Source organism: Capra hircus, chromosome 3, assembly GCF_001704415.2.
Source record: "Capra hircus breed San Clemente chromosome 3, ASM170441v1, whole genome shotgun sequence".
Classification (NCBI taxonomy): domain Eukaryota; kingdom Metazoa; phylum Chordata; class Mammalia; order Artiodactyla; family Bovidae; genus Capra; species Capra hircus.
In genome coordinates, this window is record NC_030810.1 from 119897257 (window position 1) to 119910657 (window position 13401).

General features: G+C 40.9%; 1 protein-coding gene across 1 annotated transcript in view; it reads left to right on the forward strand.

The window, feature by feature from the left end:
• LOC102172500 (alpha-1,3-mannosyl-glycoprotein 4-beta-N-acetylglucosaminyltransferase C-like) overlaps positions 9047–13401 on the forward strand; it is a gene marked incomplete at its 3' end in the record, with an annotated part of 47543 nt that continues 43188 nt past the window's right edge. Inside the window, exon 1 of the mRNA XM_013975087.2 lies at positions 9047–9157. The remainder of the gene's footprint in view (positions 9158–13401) is intronic.

Consider the following 13401-nt stretch of genomic DNA (forward strand, 5'->3'; position numbering starts at 1 on the left):
AACCATTCAATATCACAGTAATCCAAGTCTATGCCCCAAACAGCAATGCTGAAGAAGCTGAAGTTGAACGGTTCTATGAAGACCTACAAGATCTTTTAGAACTAACACCCCAAAATGATGTCCTTTTCATTCTAGGGGACTGGAATGCAAAAGTAGGAAGTCAAGAAACACCTGGAGTAACAGGCAAATTTGGCTTTGGAGTACAGAATGAAGCAGGGCAAAGGCTAACAGAGTTTTGCCATGAGAAGGCACTGGTCATAGCAAACACCCTCTTCCAACAACACAAGAGAAGACCCTACACATGGACATCACTAGATGATCAATACCAAAATCAGATTGATTTTATTTGCAGCCAAAGATGGAGAAGCTCTATACAGTCAGCAAAAACAAGACCAGGAGCTGACTGTGGTTCAGATCATGAACTCCTTATTGTCAGGTTCAGACTTAAATTAAAGAAAGTAGGGAAAACCACTAGACAATTTAGGTATGATCTAAACTGAATCCCTTACAGTGAAGTGACAAATAGATTCAAAGGATTAGATCTGATAGGCAGAGTTCCTGAAGAACTGTGGATGGAGGTTCATGACATTCTACAGGAGGCAGTGATGAAGACCATCCCCAAGAAAAAGAAATGCAAAAAGGCAAAATGGTTTTCTGAGGAGGCCTTACAAATAGCTGTGAAAAGAAAAGAAGCTAAAGGCAAAGGAGAAAAGGAAAGATGTACCCATTTGAATGTAGAGTTCCAAAGAATAGCAAGGAGAGACAAGAAAGCTTTCCTCAGTGATCAACGCAAAGAAATAGAGGAAAACAATAGAATGGGAAAGACTAGATATCTCTTCAAGAAAATTAGAGATACCAAGGGAAATTTTCATGTAAAGATGGGCACAATACAAGACAGAAATGGTATGGACTAATAGAAGCAGAAGATATTAAGAAGAGGTGGCAAGAATACACAGAACTATACAAAAAAGATCTCCATGACCCAGCTAATCACGATGGTATGATCACTCACCTAGAGCCAGATATTCTGGAATGTGAAGTCAAGTGAGCCTTAGGAAGCTTTACTATGAACAAAGCTAGTGGAGGTGATGGAATTCCAGTTGAGCTATTTCAAATTCTGAAAGATGATGCTGTGTACGTGCTGCACTCAAAATGCCAGCAAATTTGGAAAACTCAGCAGTGGCCACAGGACTGGAAAAGGTCAGTTTTCATTCCAATTCCAAAGAAAGACAATGCCATAAAATGTTCAAACTGCCACACAATTTCACTCATCTCACATGCTAGCAAAGTAATGCTCAAAATTCTCCAAGCCAGTCTTCAACAGTACATGAACCAATGCTTTCCAGATGTTCAAGCTGGATTTAAAAAAGCCAGGGGAACCAGAGATCAAATTGCCAACATCCGTTGAATCATCAAAAAAGGAAGAGAGTTCCAGAAAAACATCTACTTCTGCTTTATTGACTACTCCAAAGCATAGTCAATAAAGACTGGTTCCAAATCAGTCTCTTTTCCTGGGGAAGGATTATGTCAAGGCTGTATATTGTCACCTTGCTTATTTAACTTACACGCAGAGTACATGATGAGAAATGTTGGACTGGGTGAAGCACAAACTGGAATAAAGGTTGCTGGGGGAAGTATCAATAACCTCACATATGCAGATGCCACCACTCTTATGGCAGAAATTGAAGAACTAAAGAACCTCTTGATGAAAGTGAAAGAGGAGAGTGAAAATGCTGGCTTAAAACTCAACATTCAGACAACTAAGATCATGGCATCTGGGCCCATCTGTTCATGGCAAATAGATGGGGAAACAGTGGAAACAATGAGAAACTTTTTGGGCTCCAAAATCACTGAAGATGGTGACTGCAGCCATGAAATTAAAAGATGCTTGCTCCTTGGAAGGAAAGTTATGATCAACCTAGACAGCATATTAAAAACCAGAGACATTACTTTGCAAACAAAGGTCCATCTAGTCAAAGCTGTGGTTTTTCCAGTAGTCATATACGGATGTGAGAGTTGGACTATAAAGAAAGCTGAGTGCCAAAAAATTGCTGCTTTTGAACTATGGTTTTGGAGCAGACTCTTGAGAGTCCATTTGACTGCAAGGAGATCCATCCAGTCCATCCTAAAAGAAATCAGTCCTGAGTGTTCATTGGAAGTACTGATGTTGAAGCTGAAACTCCAATACTTTGCTCACTTAATGCAAGGAACTGACTCATTGGAAAGGACCTTGATGCTGGGAGAGATTGAAGGTAGGAGGAGAAGGGGATAACAGAGGGTGAGATGATTGGGTGGTATCACTGACTCAATGGACATGAGTTTGAGTAAACTCTGGGAGTTGATGGTGGACAGGGGGGCTTTTAAAGTGAAAGTGAAAGTGAAGTCACTCAGTCGTGTCCGACTGTTTGGACCCCATGGACTGTAGCTCACCAGGCTCCTCTGTCCATGGTATTTTCCAGGCAAGAATACTGGAGTGGGTTGCCATTTCCTTCCCCAGGGGATCTTCCCAACCCAGGGACTGAACCCGGGTTTCCTGCATCGCAGGCAGATGCTTTAACCTCTGAGTCACCAGGGAAGGCAATCCTGGGAATCCCCAAGGAAGATATTACTCTCAGTTGTTGTCATTTGTCTCTTTGTCTTGATTCACCAGTATTTCCCTATCATACAGAACAATATTAAGCATGAGGAATGGATAAGTAATTACTGCTGACTTCCTGCTTTGCAGACAAACTCCTGTATACCATATGAAAGGACAAATGAAGCTGTCTAATACATTTTGGGTAGTTTCATAACTACAGTACAGAAAAAGAGGAAACTATACCAGCAGTTCCTTCCAAGACATCTGCTGACCTCAGTCTCCCAAGATCAAGCTCAGGAGAATTTTATAGGAAAAAACACCAAGAAATGGAGAAAACTATGAGAAACCTTTGGAGAAGGCAATGGCACCCCACTCCAGCACTCTTGCCTGGAGAATCCCATGGACAGAGGAGCCTGGTGGGCTGCAGTCCATGGGGTTGCTAAGAGTTGGACATGACTGAGCGATTTCACTTTCACTTTTCACTTTCATGCATTGGAGAAGGAAATGGCAACCCACTCCAGTGTTCTTGCCTGGAGAATCCCAGGGACGGGGGAGCCTGGTGGGCTGCCGTCTATGGGGTCCCACAGAGTCAGACACGTCTGAAGCAACTTAGCAGCAGCAGCAGCATGAGAAACCTTGGATGTTGTGATGTAACTTCTTTTGAACTGGTCAGGCTTTTGGTCTGGACAGGAGTCAGCCAGGCATAACTGTGGGAGGGAAAGGTAGGAGGAAAACTATTGAAGCCGAGCTCCTGCTTCTCCCTTGGTGTTGCTTTGGGACAAACAATATACTCTAGATCTAAAGTAACCTAGAGTTCTAGTGTCTTCAAAAGTATAGATAAAACGAGGAGTGTATAGAACCCTCTTGCCTGTAAGGGGGAGCAGAACAAAACAAAAGGGGAACTAACTTCTAGAGCCTGTTTCTTTTCAGTTCAGTTCAGTTCAGCTCAGCCGCTCAGTCGTGTCCAACTCTTTGCGACCCTATGAAGGAGGCTGGAGGCACGCCTGGCTTCCCTGTCCATCACCAACTCCCGGAGTCCACTCAAACTCACATCCATCGAGTTGGAGCTGCCATCCAGCTATCTCATTCTCTGTCATCCTCTTTTTCTCTTGCCCCCAATCCCTCCCAGCATCAGAGTCTTTTCCAATGAGTCAACACTTTGCATGAGGTGGGCAAAGTACTGGAGTTTCAGCTTTAGCATCAGTCCTTCCAAAGAACATCCAGGGCTGATCTCCTTTAGAATGGACTGGTTGGATCTCTTTGCAGTCCAAGGGACACTCAAGAGTCTTCTCCAACATCACAGTTCAAAAGCATCAATTCTATGGTGCTCAGCTTTCTTCACAGTCCAACTCTCACATCCATATATGACCACAGGAAAAACCATAGCCTTGACTAGATGGACCTTAGCCGGCAAAGTAATGTCTCTGCTTTTGAATATACTTATCTAGGTTGGTCATAACTTTTCTTCCAAGGAGTAAGCGTCTTTTAATTTCATGGCTGCAATCACCATCTGCAGTGATTTTGGAGCCCCCCTCAAATAAAGTCTGACACTGTTTCCACTGTTTCTCCATCTATTTCCCATGAAGTGATAGGACCAGATGCCATGATCTTCGTTTTCTGAATGTTGAGCTTTACGGCAACTTTTTCGCTCTCCTCTTTTCCTTTCATCAAAGAGGCTTTTTACCTCCTCTTCACTTTCTGCCATAAGGGTGGTGTCATCCTCATATCTGCGGTTATTGATATTTCTCCCAGCAATCTTGATTCCAGCTTGCGCTTCCTCCAGTCCAGCGTTTCTCATGATGTACTCTGCATATAAGTTAAATAAGCAGGGTGACAATATACAGCCTTGACGTACTCCTTTTCCTATTTGGAACCAGTCTGTTGTTCCATGTCCCGTTCTAACTGTTGCCTCCTGACTTGCATACAGGTTTCTCAAGAGGCAGGTTAGGTGGTCTGGTATTCCCATCTCTTTCAGAATTTTCCACAGTTTATTGTGATCCACACAGTCAAAGGCTTTGGCATAGTCAAGAAAGCAGAAATAGATGTTTTTCTGGAACTCTCTTGCTTTTTCCATGATCCAGCAGATGTTGGCTTTTTGATCTCTGGTTCCTCTGCCTTTTCTAAAACCAGCTTGAACATCAGGGAGTTCACGGTTCACGTATTGCTGAAGCCTGGCTTGGAGAATTTTGAGCATTACTTTACTAGCATGTGAGATGAGTGCAATTGTGCAGTAGTTTGAGCATTCTTTTGCATTGCTTTTCTTTGGAATTGGAATGAAAACTGACCTTCTCCAGTCCTGTGGCCACTGATGAGTTTTCCCAATTTGCTGGCATATTGAGTGCAGCACTTTCACAGCATCATCTTTCAGGATTTGAAACAGCTCAACTGGAATTCCATCACCTCCACTAGCTTTGTTCATAGTGATGCTTTCTAAGGCCCACCTGACTTCACATTCCAAGATGTCTGGCTCTAGATTAGTGATCACATCATCATGATTATCTGGGTCATGAAGATGTTTTTTGTACAGTTCTTCCATGTATTCTTGTCACCTCTTCTTAATATCTTCTGCTTCTGTTAGGTCCATACCATTTCTGTCCTTTATCGAGCCCATCTTTGCATGAAATGTTCCCTTGGTATCTCTAATTTTCTTGAGGAGATCTCTAGTCTTTCCCATTCTGTTGTTTTCCTCTATTTCTTTGCATTGATTGCGGAAGAAGGCTTTCTTATCTCTTCTTGCTATTCTTTGGAACTCTGCATTCAGATGCTTATATCTTTCCTTTTCTCCTTTGCTTTTCGCCCCTCTTCTTTTCACAGCTATTTGTAAGGCCTCACCAGACAGCCATTTTGCTTTTTTGCATTTCTTTTCCATGGGGATGGTCTTGATCCCTGTCTCCTGTACAATGTCACGAACCTCATTCCATAGTTCATCAGGCATTCTATCTATCAGATCTAGGCCCTTAAATCTATTTCTCACTTCCACTGGTATAATCATAAGGGATTTGATTTAGGTCATACCTGAATGGTCTAGCAGTTTTCCCTGCTTTCTTCAATTTGAGTCTGAATTTGGTAATAGGAGTTCATGATCTGAGCCACAGTCAGCTCCTGGTCTTGTTTTTGTTGACTGTATAGACCTTTTCCATCTTTGGCTGCAAAGAATATAATCAATCTGATTTCGGTGTTGACCATCTGGTGATGTCCGTGTGTAGAGTCTTATGACCAGTGCATTTTCTTGGCAAAACTCTATTAGTCTTTGCCCTGCTTCATTCCGCATTCCAAGGCCAAATTTGCCTGTTACTCCGGGTGTTTCTTGGCTTCTTACTTTTATCCAAGCCTATGCCCCAACCAGTAATGCTGAAGAAACTGAAGTTGAACGGTTTTATGAAGACCTACAATACCTTTTAGAACTAACACCCAAAAAAGATGTCCTTTTCATTATAGGGGACTGGAATGCAAAGGTAGGGTGGAGATTAGTCAACAGAAAGACCAAGTCATGATTGGAAACTTCAGACTTGCAGTTGTATAATCTCCCTATGCTCTAGGCAGGAGGTGGCTAGAGATTGAGTCAATTGTCAATCATGCCTAATCAATTAAGCCTTCATAAAAACCCCTAACTGGGGGGTTTAGAGAAGTTGCAGGTTGGCTAGCACCTCCACGTGGTGGGAGGATGGCGTGCCCCGACTCCACAGAAATAAAAGCTTCTGCCCTCAGCGCCCTCATCCTATGTTCCTGTGATTCATCTGTGTCCTCTATTATACAGTAAACTGGCAAATACTAAGAATTTCTTCCTTGAGTTCTATGAGCCATTCTAGTGAATAATGGAACTTGATGAGGGAGTTGTGGCAGAGGCCAATTTATAGCCAGTTGGTCAGAAGTACCGGAGATGCATACTTGTGGCTGGCACCTGAATTGGGAAGCAGTCTTGTGGGACTGAATTCTTAAACTGTGGGATCTGACACTAATTCCTCAGTAGACAGTGTAAGAATTGAATTTAATTGCTTGGTGTGGAAAATCCCACACATCTGGTGGTAGGAGTGAAGTGTGAGCAAACTAGAAGAAGAAATAGAATGGTTTTGTTTTAGATTGATAGGGGATGACATTATATTTAGGGCTTCCCTTGTGGCTCCGTGGTAAATAATTCACCTGCCAATGCAGGAGATGCAGATTCGATCCCCAGGTCAGGAAGATCCCATGGGAAAGGAAATAGCAACTCACTCCAGTATTCTTGCCTGGAAAATTCCATGGGCAAAGGAGCCTGGCAGACTATTGTCCATGGAGTTGCAAAAACAGTCTGACACGACATATCAACTAAACAACAGCAACAAAATTATAACTGTAAATCAATTTGAAAAGGGTTGTCATCTCAACAATTCAAAAACTTATAATTTTCTTTTTGCTTCATCAGTGCTTAACATTAATGAACAACCACAAGCAAATTTAGTCTTTCCAGGACATACTCTTTTGTCATTACTAGTCTAAGCATCTAACAACCTATTGGGATATAGGTGTCCAAAGCAATCCCATTGGCTTGAGGCAAGAACTAGCATTGCAGAGTTTTCCTGGAAGATGCTTTATGCAATGAAGTGACCACAAAATCACTGCTTATGTCCAGTACCTGACATTCCTTTTCTATTCCCCAGAAACATTTCTTTGAAACACAGAAAATCCATAAATGGTGACAGTCTGTCAAATATGTCATCAGCCATTTTATCTCTTTGAAGTTGTGATGGTGTCATAACACCACTAAGTTAAGCCCAGAAAACTTCCAGCCGCTGAGGAGATATATTTATTAAAAAAAAAAATGTGACATGGATGATTTTTTTTTTTCTCTTCTGCATCTTGTCCATCAAATTTCTCTGTAACCCTTGGAACTCCCCATCATAATTTCCTCTAAATATCCAAATACATCAACAACTCTGCATCAGACCCAGAACAAACAGTGCATTTTTATTCTCTGAGGAAAACAGCGGTCCCTGTCAGTCTCCTAGCCTACCCTTGGCCCAAGCCCAGCCTCACTCTGCCAAGGAGGGAACCAGTCATCATTGAGGACATGTTGAAGAGAGGCCTCAGCCTGTACCACGCATGAGTTTGCTTCAAGCCCGAGTGGCGGCCATGCTCTGCGCTGTCTTCGCCTTCCCAGGCCTAGGATAGTCCCTCCTCCTGTTGAGTCTTCACGCCCAGAGCTCTTTCTGACCATTGCTGCTGCTGCTGCTGCTTAGTTGCTTCAGTTATGTCCAACTCTGTGCGACCCTATGAACTGCACTCTGCCAAGCTCTTCTGTCCATGGGATTCTCTAGGCAACAGTACTGGGATGGGTTGCCATTCCTTCCTCCAGGGGATCTTCCAGACCCAGAGATTGAACCTAGGGTCTCCCACAGTGCAGGCAGATTCTTTACCGCTGAACCACCAGGGAAGCCCCTTTCTGTCTTTTACTCATAACATTATTCTTTGCGAGTAGTTTTTGGTTATAAGGTGAAGAAACATAAATGTGTAAAGGGGAGAATGTGGATCAAGAAAATGAGGAAGTGGAAGGGGAAAAACAGTCAATGAAAAGGAAGGGGAAGATAGAATCTTAGTATCTTGAGTAAAAGGCTTTATCAGAGAAACATCATCACCAAATAAAGCTGGTTCTTATTGCAGATCTAGTTCTTTTGGAAAGATATTCTTAAAAAGTGGACACTGGGCTTATAAATGTATTCTATTGCTCTCATTTTTCCTTAGATAGTGACTAGTGTTTATTTTATCCAGAGCAGTCTGAGAATGATGGGTGGGAGGTGAGGGTTAGAAACACAGATTTAGGGCATTAATAAGGATAGAAAAATGAAAAGATAAAGAGAAGGGAGACTTTTAGGAAAAAAATAAGATGTCTAGGATAAGTGGGGATTAGAAGTTACCCGAGGAAACTGAAAATGGTAAATTTGCATAGATTTACCTTTTCTCTAAACTCTCTGAGAGATTGCCATGTTTAATAAGTTCCGTTGCCCAAAAGACTTTCTTGGGGGAATTTAGTAGGTTGACCTTTGTTGCCATAAAGCTAAATTCCAATCCACTCTTTTCATTTTGATTCAAGATGTTCACCAGATGTTAACCAAAGGTTATCTCTGACCATTAAGATTTTGAGTAATCTTTATTCTTTTTTTTTTTTCTCTTGGTAATCAATTCAATGTTTTACATTGAACATGTGTCATATACTTAACTGGGGAAAATGCCAATAAAACTACTTTTATTTGGAGAAAAAGGTGGCCCACATAAAGATCACAGTTATGAATCTAAGTCAGACTCTCGAGAAGCTGATATCAGGACTTTCTCATAGTTTCCCTGGGAACCCTCACCAAGGAGCTGGTGTTTGGCATGGTAAACAGGGCTCATTCAGATAGAACAATGGTTGTCAGGGGGGTGTCACCTGAGAGCCTGGCCAACTTTGTCTTACCTCATAGCATGCATAATCTTGCCTATCACAAACCCCTAAACATATTTTCTTCTTCTTGACTTTAGGGAAAGTCCTGAACACTTAAGAAGTATGGAATTGAGTGCCTGTGCACCCAGAAAAAAGTCTCAGGTGGAACTACAGCTCCAGTCAAGGTGAGGACATTGATGTGTTGTGGCTGAAACAAATATGTATATGTAAATTTCATAGTGTCTCCCCTGAAGTCTTCAGGGAATGGAAGCCTCAGAATGGAAGCCTTAGAGAGTGATTATCTCTTAGATCTCTGACTTGATCCCATTTATAGCTTATCTCATATCCTTAATAAGTGCCTATGTTAGTCAGGGTTCTCCAGAAAAGCAAAACTAATAGGATAAATATATATAGATAGATAATGTAAAAGTAGATTTATTAAGAGGGATTGGCTCATGTCCTATGATTAGAGGCTTAGAGGCTAAGACTCACAATTTCCTGTCTTCAGCTAGAAGGCCAGGAAAGCTGGTGATGTGGTTCTAGCAAAACATGAAGGCCCAAGAACAAGGGGAATCTAAATCCAAAGAAATGAGAGTTAAAAGTGCCATGTCTGAGAGCAGAAGAAAATGTATCTCCCAGCTTAAGCAAAGAGCAGATCAACATAAACATTATGGGAGCTCCAGAAGAAAGAGAAGGAGAGAAAGAGGCAGAGAGAATATCTGAAGAATAATGGCTTAAGTCTTCCTAAATTTGATGAATTTAAACATCCAAGAGGCTCAACAAACTCCAAGTAAGATGAACTCAAAAAGACCCACACTGATATATATTATAATCAAACTTTCAAGAGTCAGAAAGAAAGAGAATCTTGAAAGCAGCAAGAGGGAAGTAAATTATTACACAAAAGTGATCCTCAATAAGATTAGCAACAGATCTCTCATCAAAAGTTTTGGAGGTAGCAAGACAGTGTGCTAATATATTCAAAGTACTAAAAGAAAAAAACCCCATCATCCAATAATTCATTATCCAACCAAACTGTCCTTCAGAAGTGAAGGAGAAATTAAGACACTACAAGATAAGAGCTGAAGGAGTTTTTGCCACTAGACCTTCCCTGCAAACAATGCTCAAGGGAGTCCTCCGAAGTACAATGAAAGGACACTAGACAGTAACTCAAAGACATGTGTAGAAATAAGGATTTTCAGTAAAGGTAAATATATGGGCAATTATAAAAGCTGATAATATGTTAACAATGATTTGTAACTGCAGTTTTTTTAAAAAACATGGTTTAACAGACATATTTAAAGAAAAATTGTTAGTGTAAAATGCTAGCATTATTTTAAACTTCGGTTTGTGACTGCAAATATTATATTCTACAGAATTTGAGAGATTAATGCACTTAAAGGTATTATTAGTGTATGTTTTTGGGTACACAATATATTAGGTGTAATTTTATGATATCAGCAACTGAAAGGGGTGGGAATGGAGTTGTAAAGAAGCAGATTTTTGTATGTTATTACAGTTCAGCATGTACAAATTCAACTTAATGTTTTAACTTTAGAATGTTAAATGGTAGCTACAAAGAAAATAGCTAGACACAAAGGTAGACACAAGAGGAAATGATAGGATAACTGAAATGTGTCACTATTAAAAAAATCAACTAAATGAAAAAGTGGCCATAATACAGGAGATGAAGGACAAAAAAACTATAAGGTATTTAAAAAATACATAATAAGAAAGGCAGCAGTATCCCCTTATGAGTAACTACTTTAAATGTAAATAGATTGGACCCTCTGATCAAAAGACAGATATTGGTAGGATGCATAATAAATATGCTCCAACTATATGCTGTTTCATAGTTGGAGACTCATTTTAGATACAAAGATAAAAAAAGGTTGTAAGTAAAAGGATGGAAAAAGATATTCCACGCAAATAGAAAACCAAAGAGAATAAGGGTAGCTATAAAGGAGATCAACTCGGGGATTTCTCTGGAAGGAATGATGCTAAAGCTGAAACTCCAGTACTTTGGCCACCTCATGCGAAGAGTTGACTCATTGGAGAAAACTTTGATGCTGGGAGGGATTAGGGGTAGGAGGAGAAGGGGACGACCAAGGATGAGATGGCTGGATGGCATCACTGACTCGATGGGCGTGAGTCTGAGTGAACTCCGGGAGCTGGTGATGGACAGGGAGGCCTGGCATGCTGCAATTCATGGGGTCGCAAAGAGCGACTGTACTGAACTGAACTGATACTAATATCTAATATACTAATATTGGGCTTCCCTAGTGGCTCAGTTGGAGAAAGAAATGGCAACCCACTCCAGTGTTCTTGCCTGGAGAATCCCAGAGATGAGGGAGCCTGGTGGGCTGCCATCTGTGGCGTCGCACAGAGTCAGACATGACTGAAGTGACTTAGCAGCAGCAGTGGCTCAGTTGGTAAAGAATCCGCCTGCAAACTGGGAGACCTGGGTGCGATCTCCGGGTTGGGAAAATCCCCTGGAGAAGGGAAGGGCTACCCACTTCAGTATTTTCACACTAATAGCATACACTTTCACCCTAATTTCAGACAAAAGACTTCATGTTTTCTTTTTAAAAAAATTTAACTAGAGGACAATTGCTTTACAATATTATGTTAGTTTCTCTCTATATCAACATGAATCAGCCGTAGGTATACATATATCTCCTCTCTCTTGAACCTCACCTTCACCTCATTCCTTGCCTCTAAGTTGTCACAGAGCACCAGGTCTGAGTTCCCTACATCACACAGCAAATTCACACTCACTATACATATGTTTCAATGTTTTTCAATGTTATTCTTTTAATTCATCCTCTCTCATTCTCCCACTGTGTCCACAGATGTTTTCACTTCTGTGTCTCCATTGCTGCTCTACAAATATGTTCATCAGTACTATCTATCTATATTTCACATATATGTGCAAATACATGACATTTGTTTTTCTCTTTCTTACTTCAGTCTTTATAATAGGCTCTAGGTTCATCGATCTCATTAGAACTGACTCAAATATGTTGTATATATGTTCTTTAACTTCTTTATCCATTCATCAGTCAATGGACATCTAGATTGCTTCCATGTCCCAGCTATTGTAAATGGTACTGCAATGAACATTCTAGTATACGTGTCTTTTTCAATTATAGATTTCTCAAGGTACATGTTTGGTAGTGGGATTGTTGGGTTTTTAAAGTAATCTCCATGTTGTTCTCCATAGTGGCTGTATCAATTTACATTCCCATCAACAGTGCAAGAGGATTCACTTTCTACACACACTCTCCAGCATTTATTGTTTGTAGATTTGTTTCATGATGGCCATTTTTTTTTTCATGACGGGTATGAGGTGACACCTAATTGTACTTTAGATTTGCATTTCTCTAATAATGAGTGAAGTCAAGCACCTTTTCATGTGTTTATTAGCCATCTGTATGTCTTCTTTGGAGAAAAGTCTCTTTAGGTTTTCTGTCCACTTTTTGCTTGGGTTGTTTATATTTCTGGTATTGAGATGTTTATATATTTTGGAGATTTAATTCCTCGCCAGTTGTTTCTGTTGCTATTATTTTCTTCCATTTTGAGGATTGTCTTTTCACATTGCTTATAATTTCCTTAATTGTGCAAAAGTTTTTAAGTTTAATTAGTCCTACTTGTTTATTTTTCTTTTCATTGCCATTATTCTAGGAAGTGGGTCACAGAGGATCTATGTTAAGAGATGTACTTCCCATGCTTTTTCCTCTCAGTTCAGTTCAGTTGCTCAGTCGTGTCTGACTCTTTGCGACCCCATGGACTGCAGCACGCCAGGCCTCCCTGTCCATCACCAACTACCAGAGTTTACTCAAACTCATGTCCATAGAGTCAGTGATGCCATCCAACCATCTCATCCTCTGTTGCCCCCTTCTCCTCCTGCCTTCAATCTTTCCCAGCATCAGGGTCTTTCCCAATGAGTCAGCTCTTTGCATCAGGTGGCCAAAGTATTGGAATTTCAGCTTCAGCATCAGTCCTTCCAATGAATATTCAGGACTGATTTCCTTTAGGATGGACTGGTTGGATCTCCTTGCAGTCCAAGGGACTCTCAAGAGTCTTCTCCAACACCACAGTTCAAAAGCATCAATTCTTTGGTGCTCAGCTTTCTTTATAGTCTAACTCTCACATCCATATATGACTACTGGAAAAACCATAGCCTTGACTAGACAGACTTTTGTTGGCAAAGTAACATCTATGCTTTTTAATATGCTCTCTAGGTTGGTTATAACTTTCCTTCCAAGGGGTAAGCGTCTTTTAATTTCATGGCTGCAGTCACCATCTGCTGTGATTTGGAGCCCAAAACAATAAAGTTTCTCACTGTTTCCACTGTTTTTCCATCTATTTGCCATGAAGTGATGGGGCCAGATGCCATGATCTTAGTTGTCTGAATGTTGAGCTTTAAGCC